Below are 19,812 nucleotides of genomic sequence, written 5' to 3'. Positions count from 1 at the left end.
ATATGTGCAACTACTTGAATGTATATTTACTTTATACCATAAGCATTCAGTCAGGGGGAGTCCCTAACTTTATTACCATTTACTCTTTCTTATCATGATCATTTCACACTCATACCTTATTTCATGATAAAATAATCTTCTTTAAAAAAAACAATGCAAAAAAAAGGAGAGAAGGGAAATAGGGGTTTCTTAGGGCTTATTATGCTATAACCTGGTAGGCGTACACCTTTGCTTCATGATAAAGCCTATGGGGGAGTAAATCAATTGTATTAGCATACTAATTGGCTAATATTTTGCTCTCATGTATGTGCTTAAACTTGATATCCTTCCTTTTTGCCGATGCCAAAAGGCGGAGAATTTTAGAAATTGATTATCTATTCATGTTCCATATGCACTATTTGGTTTGTCTTGTCACGTTATATCTGTGCATATGTTGAGGGAGAGTTTTCACATTCACTTGCCTATCATGTCACTCCACACACCTCATAATCAATTTTGATTGTCATCATAAAAAAGGGGGAGATTGTAATCTCAAGGGTCCATCCTCTTATGTTTTGATGATTCTCAAACTAAATTGATTATGCATTTTTTATACTAATCAATTTGCCTTGAAGTGTTGTGTTAAGATAGGTTGATCATTGAAGGAACCAACACACGTCATGCTTGAAGATGTACTACACAAGAGTCAAAGGAGCTAGGTGGAGCTCGCATTATCTCTCAAGCAAGCATACACAAAATGGAAGATCAATTGAAGACCAAGGCTAAAGAGAAGTTGAGCGTTACCTAGATTTCATTGTACATCCCTTTCTCTTTAGATTTTTAAGTCAAGGCAAGGTTTTCAAAACAGTTTTCAAAACCCCTTAAGAACTTAAATGGTTACGTGAATGTTCATGAGGTGGACCAACATATTTGGACCCTCATGACATTCCATTTATCTTGTTAAAATTGAGTTCCAAAAGCCCAAAATTAATCAGCAACAAAAGACAGGAAAAACTGCTGAAAGTAGGCTTCTCGGAACTCCGAGAAATGGTCCATGGAATGTTGTTCTATACTCTGGTCGTTTTCTTAGAACTCCAAGAGTTTCTCTCGGAACTCTGAGAACGGTTCTTGGAACTCCGAGAACGTCGCGACAGCAAAATCAATATCCGTTGTAATTCAAACGGCTAGTTGCTTTTTGGGGTGTTTTTATTATCACCACCCCCAAACGGTCATATTTGGTTTTGGGCTTATAAATAAACATTCAAGAGGTTCATTTAACTCTCTTGAACGATTAAAAAATCATATCCTAAGCATTTACAAACACTTGCAAACCCATTTGGCTTAAGCTTTTTATTTTCTCCACCAAACTTGCCTTGCACTTGCAATCTTTTGAGTTTGAATTTAGGATTTAACTTGTATTATCTTGGAGAGCATTCAAGGGGACTTTATTGTGCATCAAGCCTTAAAGGAAGGCATAGCAATCTTCTTGTTCATTGTAAAGGTGGCTAGGGCATCCTAGTCTTAATACTCTAGGGAGAAGCGCTTAGAACTCGGCGGTGTAGGAGTGTCGGTGTAAAGGTGGAAGGGCATCCTTATTTAATTCCCCTGGGTTTGTAATTGCCTCAGAGCCCGGCATCATGGAGGTCTCAAACAGTGGAAATCCTTATGGACGATCTCAAGAAGAGTGGAGTAGGACTTTGCCCGAACCACTATACATCGGTGTGTTCTTTTCTTATTCTTGCACTCTCGTTTTGTATCTGGTTGTGCATTTTTTTTTACTTTGATATTATTTGAACTAACCAAGAACTAAGTAAAGGAAAATTGAATTAGGCAAAAAATTTGATTTCAAAAAGGGATAAATTTTTTATAAAACCAATTCACCCCCCTCTTGGTTCCATAGACCTTTATTTCATATGGCCTTTTTAGACTCCCCAACAGTCATCTCGGAATCCGCACACAGAATTTTGAGTTGACCGTTACATTATATTTTTTTCAAACAGGAACTCCGAGAAATTTTCTCAGAATTCCGAGCCTTCTTCTCAGAATTTCGAGAAGGCTATTTCACCATGGTTTCAAGTTTTGGTTGCTGATTTGTTTTGAGCCTTCAGAATTCACATGTACCTTGTTAAATGGAATGCCATGTGGGTCCAAATATGTAAGGACACCACCATAATCATTCATTAGCCAATTAAGTTCAATTATGGGTTGGTTTTAATTCTCTTTTGTGCCTTTAACCTAAACTATTCATGATTGACCATATACATTCTAAAAATAACTTGGTCTTCAATCTTGTTGGCACTTTGAAGGAGCTTTGACTTGTCTTCTATCAACTCCATTGATGCTTGAGCATAGCTTTTGCCTTTGCATTGATTTCCGTCTTTTGGGCTTGAATTCGAACTTGCCTTTGGATGACCTTGCCTTGATATGCCTTTATGTTGTTGATGCCTTCTTCATGACTTTGATTTTCCTTTGAGCTTGAATGACTTGATCCTTTGATGATGCAATCTTGTAGGTACTAAAGCTAGAAATAACACCACTTCAGCATGGAAGATCATTAGTACATAAAAAACCATTTTATGACAAATTGTGTCTATTAATCATCAAAACTTATCAATAGGAGTACTTGTTGAACCCTTGGGCTAACAATTTTTTTTTTTCTACACGGTTTATTCTTCCGCAACGTGTAGCGATTTTGCTCGGGATTTTACAACCAATCTAACAAGGTTGTCACTGTGGACCCCGATCCGAGAGAGGCGGGGGACGAGCCCCCGGAAGTCTCTAGATCATCCACGTGAAGGAGAGCTCTACCAAGGAACTCTAAAAAAGAATGCCCCTCACAGCATGAGTGGCGGTGTAATGTGAGATACCTCTCGATTCGGGGACTATCCCGGATTCGAGATGTACCTTATACAAAGAAGAGTCGCCATCCAAGGAAGTAGGCCCTGGATCCCATACTATGCTCTGTTGCAACGGATACCCAGAGATGGAAAAGGTTCGTGCCTGGTTACGAATTTGGAAGGTCCGAAGAGCACCTCATCCGCCCAAGTGCAAGCACCTGGTCTCTTATGCCATTTATTTATTGATTTTGAAGAGTTTTGGGCGAAAGTCATGTGAAATGGGAACATATATCTCCGAGAAGACGTCTACCTAATCATGCATGTTTCGAAGATGACTAATAAGCACACACAAAATAATGAAAGAAGTGTCTCCTAAGTATAACTAGGTAATGAGTGTCATGCCTAATTGGTGTCTAAGTTCTGATGAGCAAACACAGGCATGCTACAACTAAAGGTATAAGATCTACACCAGATGAGAGATATAAAACTAGCAATTAATCATGAATTGAATTAAGAATACAATAAACAAAATAAAGAATAAACAATAATGACAGGCAGATAAAAAAGATAATAAAATAAAACTTAAGGGCGAACACATAGCGCTGATCTACATTGGGACGAATACGTAGCGCCTAATATCATATAAAAACCTAACACATTCCATCTAGAAAGCAGTAAATGACAGATGTGATAAGCAAAAAAATGAAATAAAAGCCTAAGGGAGAACACATAGCGCCTATCTACATTTGGGCCAATACATAGCGCCTAATATAAAATAAAATCCTAACACATCCCATCTAGAAAGCAGTAAATGTCAGATATGATAAGCAGTAATAAAACAAAAACCTAAGGGCGAACACATAGCGCCTATTTACATTTGGGCGAATACATAGCCCCTCATATAAAATCCTAACACATCCCATCTAGAAAACAGTAAATGAAAGATGCACATCTATATCTAAAGTGATAACCTGCACAGTAAACAAACGTCAGTAGATGATAACAACAATAATAGTTAGCAAAGATAAAGAACTACAACAAAGCATATGAACAAGATAAATAAGCAGGTAAGTGTTACAACTAAGCATGTGAGAGCTACAGCTAAGCATGTGTAAGCTACATCTAAGCATGTGATCAAGAGACAGATAAATGCTACAGCTAAGCATGTGAATGGGCAAGGAAATGAACACACACTATCATGATCCTATCCAAAAATCATCATCAATATACAAACACAAGCCTTAAAGTATTAAGAACAAACCATAAGACTCTAAGGCCTAAACCCGAGTCTTTAGATGATCTGATGTTCATCCAAAGAAGCCTACGTCTCCCCGCCTCCACGAGAATCAGATTCACGTAGTTCTTCGCACCTATTCTAAGCTATGATGCCTAAGGCATCTAGACTTCTATCCTAGATTCGACCTAAAAGATAGGACTAGTTATTAAAGCTTCTTTTGCGATTATTTAGATTCAAGTGAATTGTGAATTTTTAGGACTCCCTATATGCCCTAACTAGATGCAAGTTAACCTAGTCTAATGCAGGTGGGCCCTACATCCTATGTATAACTAGGCTGTGTCCCTAGGAAAAACAATGGGTTCACTACGCATCCTAGTCTAGTCATCAGTTGGCAATGTGAATCGCCAACTGATCGGACGGAGGCGTAGCCTACTCCTAGCTAGGACACACTACTAACTCTAAAACAAACACAATTAGGACAGACTCCAAACTCTAAGACACTCCAAACATCTAGGATAGACTCCTAACTCTAGGGGAAGATCTTTTTGAAAAGGTTTTGAAGAATTTTTATATTTTTGGAAGGTTTGAAATGTTTATTTTTGAAGGTTTGACTGAACTTGGGATAAGAATCCCAAGCTGCCTACGTACCCTGTGGAAAGGGATCAAGCCAACGTAGTTCGGAAACAGATTTTCCTAACTACTCTTCTAATGACTCAAGACATTTTAGATGTTTTTGAAATTTTCAGATGTTTTTTAAATTTTGATATATTTTGAATGTTTTTGAATCTTTAACCCTTCTAGCCAAAGAGAAACAAAGACCAGAAAGAGAAGAACATCCCTTTGATCCACAGCCAGGAGACGTGTCAGATGAAAAGACGAAACCTTTTAGCCTAAGGGTTGTCTTAAAGAAGCAAATCGGTATCTCAAATAGATGATATAATGGATAGAATATCGAGAAGATGTGAAAACTTAAGAAGACTGAGTTAGACCCTAAAAGAAGGGAGAAAAACTAAATCATAAATGAAGTCTTGCACTGCTCTTCTCCGAAAGAGTGTGCAGATGAGACAAGGCCTGTCTCTCAAATGAAAATGGTCATTATGATCAATGAGACATAGCCTGTCTCCTAAAAGAGAAGAAATGACAAGAGAATGAGACTGGGCGAGTCTCCTAAAAGGAAAAGGATGAGATTGAGTGAGTCTCCCTAAAACAAAGATGAGACTGGGCGAGTCTCCCTAAAAAATGTGATGAGTAGAGGAAAAGAGACAAAGCCTGTCTCCTAAGAGAGAAACAGTTAACTCTATGTAAAACACCGAACGCCTCGACAAAGAGAATAACTTTCTACTGAGACATAGCTTGTCTCCTAAAAGGGTATGACATTTCTACACGAAACATAGCTTGTCTCCTAAAAGGGTAGGCTCTAGCTAGCGCTATCATCTCCATTGCAATGATAAGGGCATAACAAAGGAAAATATCTAAAAGACATAATTAATCTCTATACAAAGAAAGAGGGAAAAGGGAATAAGGGTTGTTATATGGATTAAGCAAGTCCTCTAAGGATGGGTTTGGGCTAGCGCCTTCATCGCCCTTTCACCATGAAAAAGGGGGTTTAAGGGTTTCTAAAAGACTAAGGCATCTCTACCTAAAGAAAGAGAAGGAAGAGAAAAGAGGGTACTATCAAGACCTGGTAAGTCTCTCTAAAGATGGGCTTGGGATTCGGTTGAAGATGATGGTGACAATGAAATTTGGCCGGAGCTCCGACGAGAGTGAGGTCGAAGAAGATGGATTTCTTCTATGGATTTAGAGGTACCAAGGAAGGTCTGAGTGCACACTTTCCTGGCTTGGAAAAGAGCTTTTATCTCTTCATGGCCTTGTTATTCTGCGAGATCTCTCGGACTCTAATTATGAGCATCGGGTTTGTCAATATCAACTCCTTGGTCTAATAAAAACTTGACTATTTCAAAATTCCCTTTGCAAACTCCAAGATGCAGTGCAGTTGTTCCATTGTTCTTGGGTTGGGTCACATCTCCCACATAATGAATCACGTCCCTGAGTAAGTCTAAACTGTTCCGCTCGATGGCTGTGAAAGCGAAATTACTAACGTCATCACTGATGATATTCGCACCGTTGTTTAAGCAGATTGGCCACTGATTCATGCCCTCCAAGTATTGCCTCCCATAGGGGAACACTTCCTTCTGAATCTCTGCTGCTCGGGTCTGGCCCATAATCTAGTAGGAGAAGAACATAGTTTTTACTTCCTTTGACGCTGCTATATGCAGTGCCATGCGTCCATTGTTATCTGATTCATTTGGATCCGAACAGCATTTCAAGAGCTGATGCAATAACATATGGTCCCTTCCAATTACAGCAAAAGATAGACTAAATGGCAGGTCCATTCTACCCCGAGCAAGCATATTCTCTGTCTCTGCTAAAGTTGCTTCCATCAGTGGATCTTTCATCTCTTTCAAATCCTGAAGAAGATTGTTCATGGTGATGGTCTCATATCCGATATTGGACTCTCCAAAAAGATCTCCCGTCTTTGCGTCTCGAACAACCTGTTCTGATCCACTTTTGTATTCCAGAAGATATACAGCACCTATCACCAATATGTAGAAGTCTATTGGTACTTCGTTCTGCAAGACCACATCTTCTTTGAGAGGAGAATACTCAGCTATCATCTCTGAAACCAATGGATCGAATGGCTTTTGGGAGGGAATCGAGAGTCTCTTGCTACTGAAGTCCCTCTGAGTCCATTCTGTATTTTAAACACAAGTGTGCGAGCATCTAATCTTGCAGGTGCACTGGCAAATGGTTTCTTTGAGGAAAACTTGAAGCCGTTTGGATTATATTGCTAAATTTTCTAGTTCGACTGGTCCCCTGGACTACCAAATTAGTCATATTTCTAATCAGGTACACTGTCAAACCGAGGTTAAATAGCATATTAGAAGATGTCAAATATCATTTCCCTCGTGTTCTAAGCATGCAAATCACCATACCCAACAGTTGCTAGAGTGGTGATTGACCAGTACAACGCTGTCACACACCGGATCCAGAGACTTGTCTCTGCGAAGTTGGTGATAGAAGCTCCAATCCATGTCTTACTCGGGTCATGATACCTTGCAGCAAGAAGATAATAAAAGTACCCCGCATGAACCACAAATAGAATTATACAGATAAGCTTCTCACATCGAACCCAAAAGTAGTTGAAATTCCTATCCTTCTTCAATTTAGCAAATAGGGAACTGGCTATTCAGAGACGCCAAAGACGAAGAATGTTGAAGAAACCATATGATTGGATTTTTGTAGGCAACATCTTATGGGTAATTTCCATAGGTATTATGGAGGCAACATCCAGAACGAACCATGAGCTTGAGTCTTTCCGAGCAATCTGCTTTGGGTCGTCGATTAATAGATATGTCCCTTTGTCAAGGTAGGCAACAAAGAAGGTCAAGATGATGACTATGGAAAAGAATCCATTAACAACATTGTCAGCCCAGGATAAAGTTCCTCTTGATCTCTTAAAGAATCCAAATTCAAATGGAGATACCCAAGCAGAATAGATGACCAAAACGATCAAAAAATTCTCCCAAAATCTAAGAAGTAGTTCTGCTGGAGTAGAAACAAAGATATGAATCTTATGGTTTTAATCGGATTCCACGGAGATTCACTGAAGTTATGAAGATGAATTTTTCTTCTTCCTCTTCTTTTTTTGAACGAGGCTTGCAATTTTCTTTTCGATCTCTCTACTTTCTACTTCAAATTTCACTCACCTAACAACTCTCTCTCTCTCTCTCTCTCTCTCTCTATCCTCTCACTGATCTGTGTGATGTTAAGGATTTGGATGATGAAAGAGGACGAGATGATAGTGGTAGGATGAAGTTAATGGAAAAGAAGATCGGAGCTCCGGCAGATTCGCTAGAATCTATGGAGGTTAAGAGATTTGTTGATTTTGTTGCCAATTTTAACAACATGCTACTCAGACATACAATACAAAGCTACAAAGAAACTGAATTGGAATTAGGAATTAGTCACGGCCACATCAGATTTTCCATCTTTTAGAAATGATGAAGACCAAAATGAAATAAGATTTGAACTAATCCATTAAAATTCAGGTGAAACCCCTTTAGTAAAAAAATATAATCAATCATCACCACACAGCAAGCATATAGAGATCAACTAGAAAATTAAGTATGATAAAGAAAAATAAAGGAAATTACCTTCTTTACTTTGTTTCTTTTGCAACTTGAGGCCGGGACTTGCAGAGGTGATCGGATCCTAAATTTTGCCGGATTCCGGCGAGAATCGCCAAAAAAAATTAAAATAATAGAGGATTTGACGGGGAAAGAGGAAATTAGTTGAAAATCTGCCAGATCTAGACAAGATCACCGGATCTTCTCTGATTTTTCTTCCTTAAAGAAAAGCCTACAAATTAGCTCTATTCCCCCTCTTGATCCTATCTCTCTCTGTGCACTTTCCTGCTCTCCAGTGATGACAGGATGGTGGGGAACTAGTGGTAGGAGCCGGAGGTAGAAGAAGAAGAGACAAGGTTATGGATTATGGCAGATCTCCTTTCTTCTATTATTAACCCTTCCAAATCTCAGATCTGATGGAAATAAGGTTCAAATGAAGAGGGTTTTAGTTTGAATTCAGGAGAATAAACAAAGGGTTTCTCAAATTGAAGCACAAATGATTTAGGATCTAGTGATGGTAAAGAAGATTGGAGTGGAAGAGATGATGGGGGTTAATGGATCAAATAAGGGTTTGGATGAGGTAAAAGATGATGAAGGAGCAGGTTAGTTGAAGATGGAGGTTACTGGTTGTTAGATCTCCGACGAACGGCCGAATTCCGACGAGATCCCGCCGGAGAATATGGTCGATGGAGGAAGGAATAGAAAACCCCAAATCCCTCTGCTTCTCTCTCTCTCTGAGATTTTGAGAAAATGAAAAAAACCCCTAATCCTTGCTCGATTAAGATTTTTATAGGTAATTTGGGGTGCTGATATTTGCGATGAGAGCGCAGTTTGCGCAAAAGTTGATAGGCGCACCACTGGTTGCATCCTATAAGGCCCAGGCTCTGCACCGTCCAGGATAAATGCACCCCCTTTTGGTTTGCACTACGCTCATTGTCTCGGTTCATCTTATATGGTAATTTTACTCGGATCGGGCTGAGATTTTGTAAGGACATTGGTGAGACCCTAACCCATCTTAGGGTGAAATTTGAGACCCTAATTGACTAATTTGATGGGGTTTTGCACAAACATGGAGGTTTAGGGCACGGTCAAAATGGGGTGTCTACAGTCGTGAGGAAGAGTCTCATGACGAGTCCCAGAGCACCTGTAGTATTTCTCTCAATCTCTCTCTAGGTTATGAATTAGGAAAATTTTTCAAAAATGAACTTACCCCTCAGGTGAAACCAAAGCTCTTCTTTACACTGTATCGCCTTTCACTCCACGGCCAAAAAGTCTGTTTTCACACGGCCTGTCAACCGAGAAGTTAACTTTGGGGCAAACGATCGTGTTTACCCAAAAAACTTCATATTCTGAAAGCCACCGATATTAAGTTCATTGGAATGTCCTCAAAACGAGGAATCCAACGGATCTGACCGTGTGCGATTCGGAGTCCAAACGGAGGAGTTATGGTCCGCCGAAACTTCCTGAAAACCTGTCAAAAGAGATGAAAAATCACATTATTTGAAACCAAAAGAGGCAAAAAATCACATTTTTCAACTCTTGCCGACCTTACACTGACATATGTCAGTGTCAGCCCCCACTGCGAATTTGGAATTCTTCCAAATTTGCATTCCAAATTAGCGAAATTCCAGCCCCGAACCCTATAAATAGGGCGGGGGTAAGAATAAAGATAAGATTTTATTTGGTTTCAAACCTCTCTGGTTAGTTTTTAACCCCTGGTTTCCCCCCTCTTTTGGTTTTTCAGTTCAAAAACCCTTCTAAGAGTAAAAAAACCCTAGTTTGTTTGCTTTAGAAGAGAGAAAGTAGAAAAATACTCAGGTAGCTCACACTGGGCGTCGGCACTCTGCCGAATTTTCAAAGACTCGGAGCAACATTTTCAAAATAGCGCCGTTACTCTACTGAATTTCGCAGAATTACGAGCTATTTCTTCATAATAGCGTTGTTGTTCTGCCGAAATCTCGACAAACTCATAGCTCCCTTATCCAAGAAGCGCCATTGTTCTGTCGAAATCTCGACAAAACCAGGGTCTCCTCGCCTAACCAATGCCGTTAAACCGCCAGTTTCTTAACAAGCCCTCTCGCATCATCGGTAAATTTACATTTATTTTTCAGCTTTATGTATTTACTTTGCAAAACTCGGTGCAGGGTAGTTATGGGGTTTAGGGCTCCTTTTGCCGTAAATCGTGTAACGTAAACCCCTCTCCTCTCTATAAATAGGGCTACGTTCCCTCTCCTTATCCCACCACTATGTCTCTGGTCCTACCATAGACAAACGAGACAGAGACGAAAGCCTTGGTGCTCCATGGTGTTGGACAAACGGAAGGAGTCATAAACCCATAATTTCTTTTCCTTCCTGTACCGTCTTTTCCGTTTGATTTAAGTTAACCTGATTGTGGTCAGCTGCAAGATCTTTCGGGACTCATAAACAGCATACGATCTCAATAAGGATAACTATCGCTTATTTTCGGTCTTTTTGTAAATTCAGTTTATTTACATTCTAGAATTAAGCATAATCCAAATAAGGGATAAAAAGATAAGTTATCTTGATTAAATTCTTCCAAAATTGCCAAATCAAGTCAAGAGACAGGATTCGTCCGGGCAAGAGGGGTGCCTAACACCTTCCCCAATTGTAACCTCAACCCTTACCCAAATAGAGCAAATAGAGCAAAATTACAAGGTTCTAGGCCCAGAGCAAAAGAACCCCTTTGGTTATTGTTCCTCCATTGAAACTCAGGTAACACTCCCCTTTTCATCGGAAGAACAGGCACAGGTCCTAAGCCCTGACCTAGGTGGCGACTCTGAGTTTCTCTTTCTTGCGGAGTCAGAATCACGGTCTCTAGTCCGCAAGAAATGCAGATCAACTAACACTCCTAGCGAACCCGATGTGGTGAACTCCTGCATCCTCGCGCGCGCGGAAAAAACTGACTCCCACAATATGAGACAATAAGTAGGTAAGCAATAAAGAGCTACATCTAAGCATGTGAATAAGCATGTAAGAAATAAACACACTATCATGTACCTATACAGGAACTCATAACAGGCAACAGACCATAAGCCCTAAACCCCTAAAAAGCTCTAAAAAACTATGCCACGGGTGATCTGGACCTGGATGGCTGTCCAAGCTGCTTACATATCCAAGCCTCTTTTGGAATCAAGATCAACGTAGTTTGGTGTCGCTATTGTAAACTACGATGCCTATTGTGCCTAGAATTACTGAACTAGACTCTCTCCAACTAGACTGGACTTGACTTGTGATTAAAGCTTATTGAAGGTGATTATTTAAGTTGAAGTTGATTGTAGATTGTAAGCCCAAGGGTTTCCTATGGGTTCATTCAATCATCGTGTTTTGATGATTAACAAACGCAAATTGATTAGTCGTTTATGGACTAATCATTTGCCTTGAATGTTGTGCTTTAGACTGGTCCTACACAAGTCAAATCATACTAGCACACACCTTGTTGGCCTATGCTTGAAGATAAACCAACCAATGGATAAAGGAGCTAGAGCATTCTTGGACAAACCACACCTTAGAGGATCTACCAAGGAGAAGCTCAACATCATCCATATCAAGCATTGAACAGACAGAGAAGATCATGAAGGCCAAAGCTGGAGGACCAAGGAGCTTGTACCACAACTTGAAGATGTCAAGCATGGAAGCTCAACCATAGAAGATCACAGCTCAAGAGAAGAGTTCAAGAGAGTGATAGAAAGGGTAGAATGTATTCATATCTCTCTTGCATTTTCTCTTGTCAAGGCACATTGTTTAAACCCCTAAAAATATATTTTTCAAAGAGACTAACACACCCTTTAAGGACTTAAATGGATAAGTGAATGGCCATGGTGGTTTACCAACATGTTGGGACCATATGACATTCAGCACAAGAATGAACAAAACAGAGTTCCGAAGCAACAACCTGGACCAGCAACTAAATCCTATAAAAACTTGTTTAAAATATTTTCAAATATTTTTGAAAATATTTTTAACAGAGAGCTCTCATTTTTCTCATATCCCTAGAGTATACGAATATTGAAATCCGATGAGAAACGAAGGAGATATAAATTATTCTCGGAGCTCCGAGCTCGGAACTCCCAGAACATTTTCGGAGCTCCGAGAAATAATCCAGGTTCTAAAATTAAAAGCTCTGTTTGAATTCTCGGAACTCCGAGAATTTGCTCGGAACTCGGAGAAATTTCTCGGAACTCCGAGAAATATTTTTGTTCAAAAAAATATAGCCGTTGTGGTCCAACGGCTAGTTGACTATTTGACCCAGTTTTGACTGTTTTGCCCCCCAAACGGTCACATGGAGTTGGAACTTCATATATACCCATTCAAAGGGTCCAAAACACTAGATGAACTTTGTCCAACTTCAAAAACCCCTAGAAAATCATTTGTGAACTATTTTTGGGTAATTTCTCTCACCAACCTCTTGTGCCTTGATTTAAGAAAATCATTTGAGATTGGTTTAGGCTTAAACTTGTTTATTCTTGAGAGCATCCTTGGAGCTTTAACTTGCATTATAGCCTACATAGAGGCAAAGCTTTTGTCTTCTTCTTTATTTGATCGGTGGCAAGGGCATCCGTTGTTTTTAATTCCCTTGGGTGAAGCGCTTAGAACTCAGCGGAGAAGGAGAGTCATTGTAAAGGTGGAAGGGCATCCTTATTTAATTCCCTTGGATTGTAAAAGTCTTGGAGCCGGGCGTCGTTGAGGTCTCAATAGTGGAAATCCTCAAGTGCGACCTTGAGAAGAGTGGAGTAAGCCGTTTGCCGAACCACTATAAATCTTTGTGTCACTTGTGTGATTGGTATTTCTCTCACTCCCTCTCACTCTCTTATTTGATTATTTGTGCTTAGAATTGAGTGAGTAGTTAGCATTGATAATCAATCTAAATATCTTAACCTTGATAACTAGGCTATTAAAATTACCTAATTAAGTTTGCTAATCAACAAGAGTTTTGAACTTATATTAATTTGTAATATTGTTTAACTTCAACTATTTCAAACTTAATTAAACAAGGGATAAGTCTTGGGTAAAATCTTAGGAAAAGTTTTTAAAAGGTAAAGGTTTTATAAACATCCTATTCACTCCCCCTCTAGGTTGCCAAACCAAGTCACTACTTGGATTTCAATTGGTATCAAAGCTTGGGCTCTTGATTAAGACCCTAACCGGTTAAGAATTAAAAGATCAAAATTTTTTTGGCAACTTAAAAGATGGGATCTAGACTACCTATTTTGGATGGTTTGGATTATAGATCATGGTTGATCCATACGAAGACATACTTAAAAGGTCTAGATAAAGATATGGTAAAGATAATTGAAAATGGATTTATTTTAAATGCTAAATCTAAAGGATTAAATGAATATAATAAACAATTATCTTTACTAAATACAAAAGCCCTAATTGCAACATGTTGTTCATTACCACCACACATTTATGAGAAAGTATCCTCTTGTAAAAATGCTAAAAATGTTTTGGACTCTATTGAAAATCTTCAAAATCAAAACATGTGCTTAATGGGATTATCTAATGAAGACCCCTTGGATAATGCCAAATTCACATTTGAAGAACTTGTTGAAAATGTCCAAGAATTACATAAGAAACTTGAGAATCAACTAGCTAAGAATTCAAACTTGAAAAATAATTTAGCTAGTATTCACAAGGAGTTTAGGTCACTAGAAATAGATCATGCACATCTTAATGAAGAAAATAAAATTTTTAAAAAAGATTTTATTGAACTAAGTGATACTATTGCTTCACTAAGAGAGGAAAATCAACTCCTTAAAGAAGAAGAAGAGAAAATCAAAGTGCTTTCATCTCTTGAATTAATAAATTTTAAAATGGAAATCAATGACTTAAACATCAAGAATGAAACATTAATGTTGGAAAATCATTATTTACAAGAAAGTGCAAAACATAGTTTTCATCATAGTCATTCTTGTAAATCATCTTGTTCATCCCGTCCATCTACCTACTCATATATGTCTTGTGATTTTTGTGGTAGATTTGGACATTACAAATCTAAATGTATGTTTAGATTTGTAAAAAGTAGTAAGTTTGTTTGGGTTAGAAAATATACATCAACTAGAACAAACTTGCTTGGAACCAACATGGTTTGGGTTCCAAAATTTCCTACTTGAATCACATCATATGATTAGTAAATTTAGGGGTAATGAGCTTAAAATGAAATATCATTTGAAAATGAATTTTTGATACAATATGCTTATAGTTGGTTAACCTTTTTGTATCAATATCCAATGTGCTTAATTTAAAAATCTTTTCAAAATAAAAATAAAAATGAGTGTATAGATACTATATGCCTATCTCTGTTTGAATAACATGTATCTATATATCTTCTTGTAATTCAAAGTCTAGATGCTTAAATATAGTTAATATGAGACTTTGATAAATTGAGCTTAATTGAATATCATTATTAGAAACATCTCTCTAAGTGCATACATTATGATTTAGATTTTCTTGCACTTAATGATCATCCACAAAAGAAAGCCACTCTAAAGAACATTAATGTAAAAACCATAAATTGTGCTTACAGGATATTCAACCACACCTTTGTGCCCTTGTGTTCGAATTGTACTCACAAGTATATCATCATATTTAAACATTATTTTGGTAGTTGCTAGAAGCTAGGTTGTACGATCTATCACATCTCTCTAGCAAAACCAAAAAGAGAAGAAACCCATAGGTTTAAAGACTTAAACTTAAATGAAAATTTTTGGCAATCAAATAATACTTACAAAAATTTGAAAAAATGCCAAAGTATCATTCTTTAAACTCTATTTTGGACAAATACGGCACTTGCTAGATAATTATGTACTTGAATTGTTCTAATATATCATTTCTAGCAAAACTAAGGTATTAAATGTCATGTATAAGAAAACAACTCAAATCCCTTCTTAGACATCTTTTTGTGCCTTAGGTGAACAAACATGTTTATTACTTTGCACCTAGTTGTCCTATCAAAACCCATTCTATTACAAGCTTAATGATTTTCATCAAATCTAAAGAATCATAGATGGGTTAAAAATTAGTGTATTTCCAAAGAGCTTTAATTGGATAATCTCATGACTAAGATGAACCTTAATATGTATAGATATGTTATATGTATTTTGTTCAAGTAGTCATGAAAGTTCATAAATGGAATACATGTGTCCAAGGTAGTTTGCATCATTTGATACATATATTATAAAACCCTTGGATCTTTCCCTAAGTTCATAAAAGGATATATATTATATAGGAAAGTTAAATCATGAATCTAGATTCAATGAATGACTTGAAATGAAAATATCATAGGAATCTAGAATCATATTTGGGCAGTTACTCACTTGAGTAAAATTAAAATTCACTATGGTGGTTGTATACATTAGATTGTGATGGGAACATGTGCCTCCCACACATTTTTGATTTTTCAATAGGGCTTATGCACCTTGTGCCTAATGCCTTGTCATTTTACATGTGGTTGTGGATGTAGATGTAATGTTTGGACCATGCACATTATGTGTCATGCCCTTTGTGTTCAAACATGGTAGATTATCCATGGAAACCTTGATGATCATATCTTCTCATAAGGTATACTCTCACCTTCATGAATCATGGATGTCTCTCTAAGACATGGTATTTTATTGACCATTCTCACTATGTCTTAGTCTTATAGAATTGAACTCAAATTGGTATATACATATTCTATAGTTATCACCCCTTGTTTGATAATATCTACACATATGAGATGTTAAACCTTAATCTTAAAAGTCACTCAATTGGTGCCCTCAGCCTTCTCAGATTCTAAGAGGGAGATGGTACATTCACATTAATTAAAATATCTAACAAATTGACCTTGTGCCAACATCTCAAACATGAATAGGTATACATTTATATGTGATCTCCCTAGCTAGTTATGTATATTACATACTTAGGGAAGTAAAGTGTGATTTTGAAAAATATTAAATCACATTTAGGGGGAGCATGAGCCAAAGATTGAAATTTTTTTGTGCTATGCTTGTTTATCATGATGAGCTAGACTATGGCTATCATTTTATCATGATAAACTGACAATTGGAGAGCAAGTGTCATTGTAGCCCAAGGGTTGAGTTTAACTTGGTATCTTTTGGAAAATATATCCAAAAACCTTTGGAGTCTATGCAAGGACATCCCTTTGGATTCATGCATTGCATGATTCATTTTCAAAGGGGGAGCTTAAAGGTAAATTTGTCCTTAGTTACTTATCATATGATTCCTAATCTGGTTATCACCTCACATATGATAAGTACACTCATCTCATTTGGAGCATGATTGCTCCACATGGGTTGTTCGGGCTTGTCTTGTGCTTTATGTGTGTTTTAGAGTTTAAGACAAGAAGCCCATAGCCTAGGTCTTAGTGACATATTCTTCTAGGCTTTTTGACTTATCTTGGATGATCTAATATGATGTCATCTATTCCGAGAATAAGTTTTGGTGGCCAAGTATTCCATTGTCATATCTTTAGCCTATTATGTCATGTCATGCCTTAAATCTTAAGTTTATCTAAGGCCAATGACAAATCAATACAACAAATGTGACATTTAGGGGCAGACATTTAGGAGCGGTCATCAAATCCGCCACCAATTGTGGATTCACCAGCGGTCTAGACCGCTGTTGAATGTCCCTCGAAGGACTAAACTCTGCAGCGGTCATGACCGCTACTAAACATGAAATATGACCGCTCGTATATATGAGCAAGTCACGCGCGAAAATTTTCTCCGTCCCGCGCGAGTATTTTCTTCGTCCCGCGTACTGTTTTTCCTCATCTCTTCTCCCTTCCCACCATCAGCCGAACCACCCAAACCCATTTTCCCCTGTTAAATCCCTCCTCAAACCCTCTTCTTCATAGAACCCATTTGGGTTTATCATCTCTATTTTCGCCCAAATCAACCACGATCAAACCCCATCTCCACCTCCATAGAACCCATTTCCATTCCCATTTCCCCCCAAATCAACCACGATCAAACCTTCCTTCATTTCTCTGAACCTTAAACCCTCTTTTCATCTCTCCCGTTTAACCTCCATCGGCCACCACCTCTGCAAATCACCGTCACAGCCCTTCTACCATCTCCTCTGAAATTTGGGTTTATCATCTCTATCAATCTCTTTCTTAACTTTTAGGGTTTGGCAAAAAGGGGAAAAAGCTTTTGAGGAGAGGGTTTTTGCAGAGAAAGAAAGGAGGATGCGATTCCTTTTAGGGTTTGGCTGAGGAGAAATAGGAGGAAGAAAAAAGAGAAAGGCATCGGCTCTGTGCTCAATCCCCTCTATCCTATTCTCTCTTTCATTCCACCTCTCTTCTCTTCTTGTTCATGTAGGGTTTCTTCTTGTTACTTCTTTCCCTCTCTATCATCATCTCAACCGACAACTATATCGCCTTTCCCTCTCTTTCGATACTGCCCTAAAAATCTCGCTCTGTTTTGGAATTTCAGAGAAGAAATCCATGGATTTCTGATAAAGGTAATCATCTCTAGTGTTTCCATCTTTATTTTATAGGATTTCTTCTGTTATTTCTTTTTTATTGTCTCATTTCTTCTCAGATTTTTTGTTTTTCTCTTTTCAGGGTCTTCAGGGTTTAGGGTTTGAAGAAGAAGAAGAAGAAGAAGAAGAAGAGGAAGAAGAAGAAGGTATGTTTCCTATTCAATCAAAGAGGTTGACACATTTTTTCATTAAAAATGGCCATTAATATATTTTTAGAGTTTTTGCACATGGTCCTTCTGAATTTTTAAAATAAATTGATTAGTTTGGCTGCTTGGGAAATGCTCGGTACATGCATTCCCAAGAATCCATCAACTCATGCAACCTCACAGGGGAATGATAATCCCCATTTTGTACTATTTCCACTGAGTCATCCACCTTTTGATTAGTTTTTCCTTCTTAATTTTCTAATTTTTCATTTATGTTGTGAAAATTCTGTTTCCTCTTCCCAGATTGAAATTTTTTACCTCTTAATATATTCCTCATCTTTCAAAAATGATTGACTAGGCAGATAATTACAAAGACAACAGTTCTGTAAGCAGGCAATAATACCAACATATTGATGCTCGCTCTGCTTCAATTCTGCTCTTCCGCAATAAACATAAAGATTTTTCGTTTGCCTTACTTAAACATTTTAGTGAAGATGACTCTGAAATGATATAACTGAATAATCAAGTTGAAAGTATTACTGCTTTTGCTTTTAACAAATGTATAATGAGGTTCTTACTAGCTGCATCACATGTGCTGATAATAAAATATAACTACAGAAAAGAATATATAAACAGAGACTGAAATTTTTTTCTTAGTCAGATAAATTAAACAACCGGGTTCCACTATATACAAAGACAGAACACTCACCAGTGGTAGAAGATCCCTGTGGGTCGAAGTCATCAAAATCATCATCTACAGGTGCACTCGAGCTTTGGGAAGAAGTGAGAGCACCATAGTTATCATCAGAATGGGACAGCTTTGTTGATGCCCTTGAGGTACTAGATGGCGATGAATTCCTAATGCAGAAACAGCATACTGGCTTAAGAACAACATAAAAGAATTCCTTCATCACATTGGCCCCTAAAATACAAAGGATAAGTACACATTGGACCATATATCCTAAATCACATGTCGCCAAACTTATGCCGCGTGCTAATAGCTTAGGCTAATTTGAAAAAAATGATTTCTCTTGGCTATGGTTTCCCTTGTCTTTAGCACAATGAAATTTAAAGAGAGTAGAATCCCCTCCTCTACAAGCAGGTTTACCCCAAGCTCAGAGAATTCTAGTGAAAATGGTCAGGTCAACAACTCATCCTCTTCGGAAAATTCAGCAATATTTCCTTTCATAGGATTTCCATTGGATCAGGTTATCTACTTTGGATCCAAGTGGGTTCCCTTGTTCAGTGAATGTTTGATCAAAAAGAGTCTCTTAGGTTGTGAAATTAACAAAGAAGAGGTGAATTTATGAAGGATTGAATTAAAAGAAAGGAGAAAGAAGAGCGGAGCTTGGAAGAAGGCTTGCCTAACAAAACAATCGAATTTTCTAATTACTTCTACAGGTTTCATTTTGATCTTGACAGCCATCATCTCATTTTTTATATTTGCCGTCCTCTTTTCATTTTGATCTTGGCAGCCATCATCTCATTTTTTATATTTGCAGCCCTCTTTTCATTTTGATCTTGGCAACTATCACCTTACTTTGATATCTGCAGCCCTCTAATCTCTTTTAAAATCTTTTGCTTTAGTTGTCTATGTCAGGGAATCAACCACCACACTTATTCTCTTCGGTTCTTGGCATTTACATTTGTTGATTAAAATTGTGTAGAAGCTACTTGCCCAAGAAAGTGTCATTCTCTTAATGCTTTTAAGCTCAGAAATTTGAAGGATTTGTGTCATACTGTCATTTGGAAGTGTCCTGATTCTTGTTGAAACTTATGCCAAGTTGGAGGCTGTCATAGCAGTACTACCTCCATTCCAAAGGGAGAAATTTCTGTCACAAAACAAAAGGAAGATATTTCTGTCACAAAACAAAAGGAAGATTCTACATTCTAATGGGATGGTAAGAGCAGGGATACGC

General features: G+C 37.8%; 1 pseudogene; it reads right to left on the bottom strand.

The window, feature by feature from the left end:
• Positions 1-5,747: 5,747 nt before the first annotated feature.
• Positions 5,748-18,804, bottom strand: LOC143853914 (potassium channel AKT1 pseudogene; annotated as a pseudogene).
• Positions 18,805-19,812: the final 1,008 nt, after the last annotated feature.

Source organism: Tasmannia lanceolata, unplaced genomic scaffold, assembly GCF_043159265.1.
Source record: "Tasmannia lanceolata isolate RefF3 unplaced genomic scaffold, GAP_Taslan_0.1 ptg000020l, whole genome shotgun sequence".
NCBI lineage: Eukaryota > Viridiplantae > Streptophyta > Magnoliopsida > Canellales > Winteraceae > Tasmannia > Tasmannia lanceolata.
The sequence above is the reverse complement of the archived record's forward strand: the minus strand, read 5'-3'. Positions and strand labels throughout refer to the sequence as shown.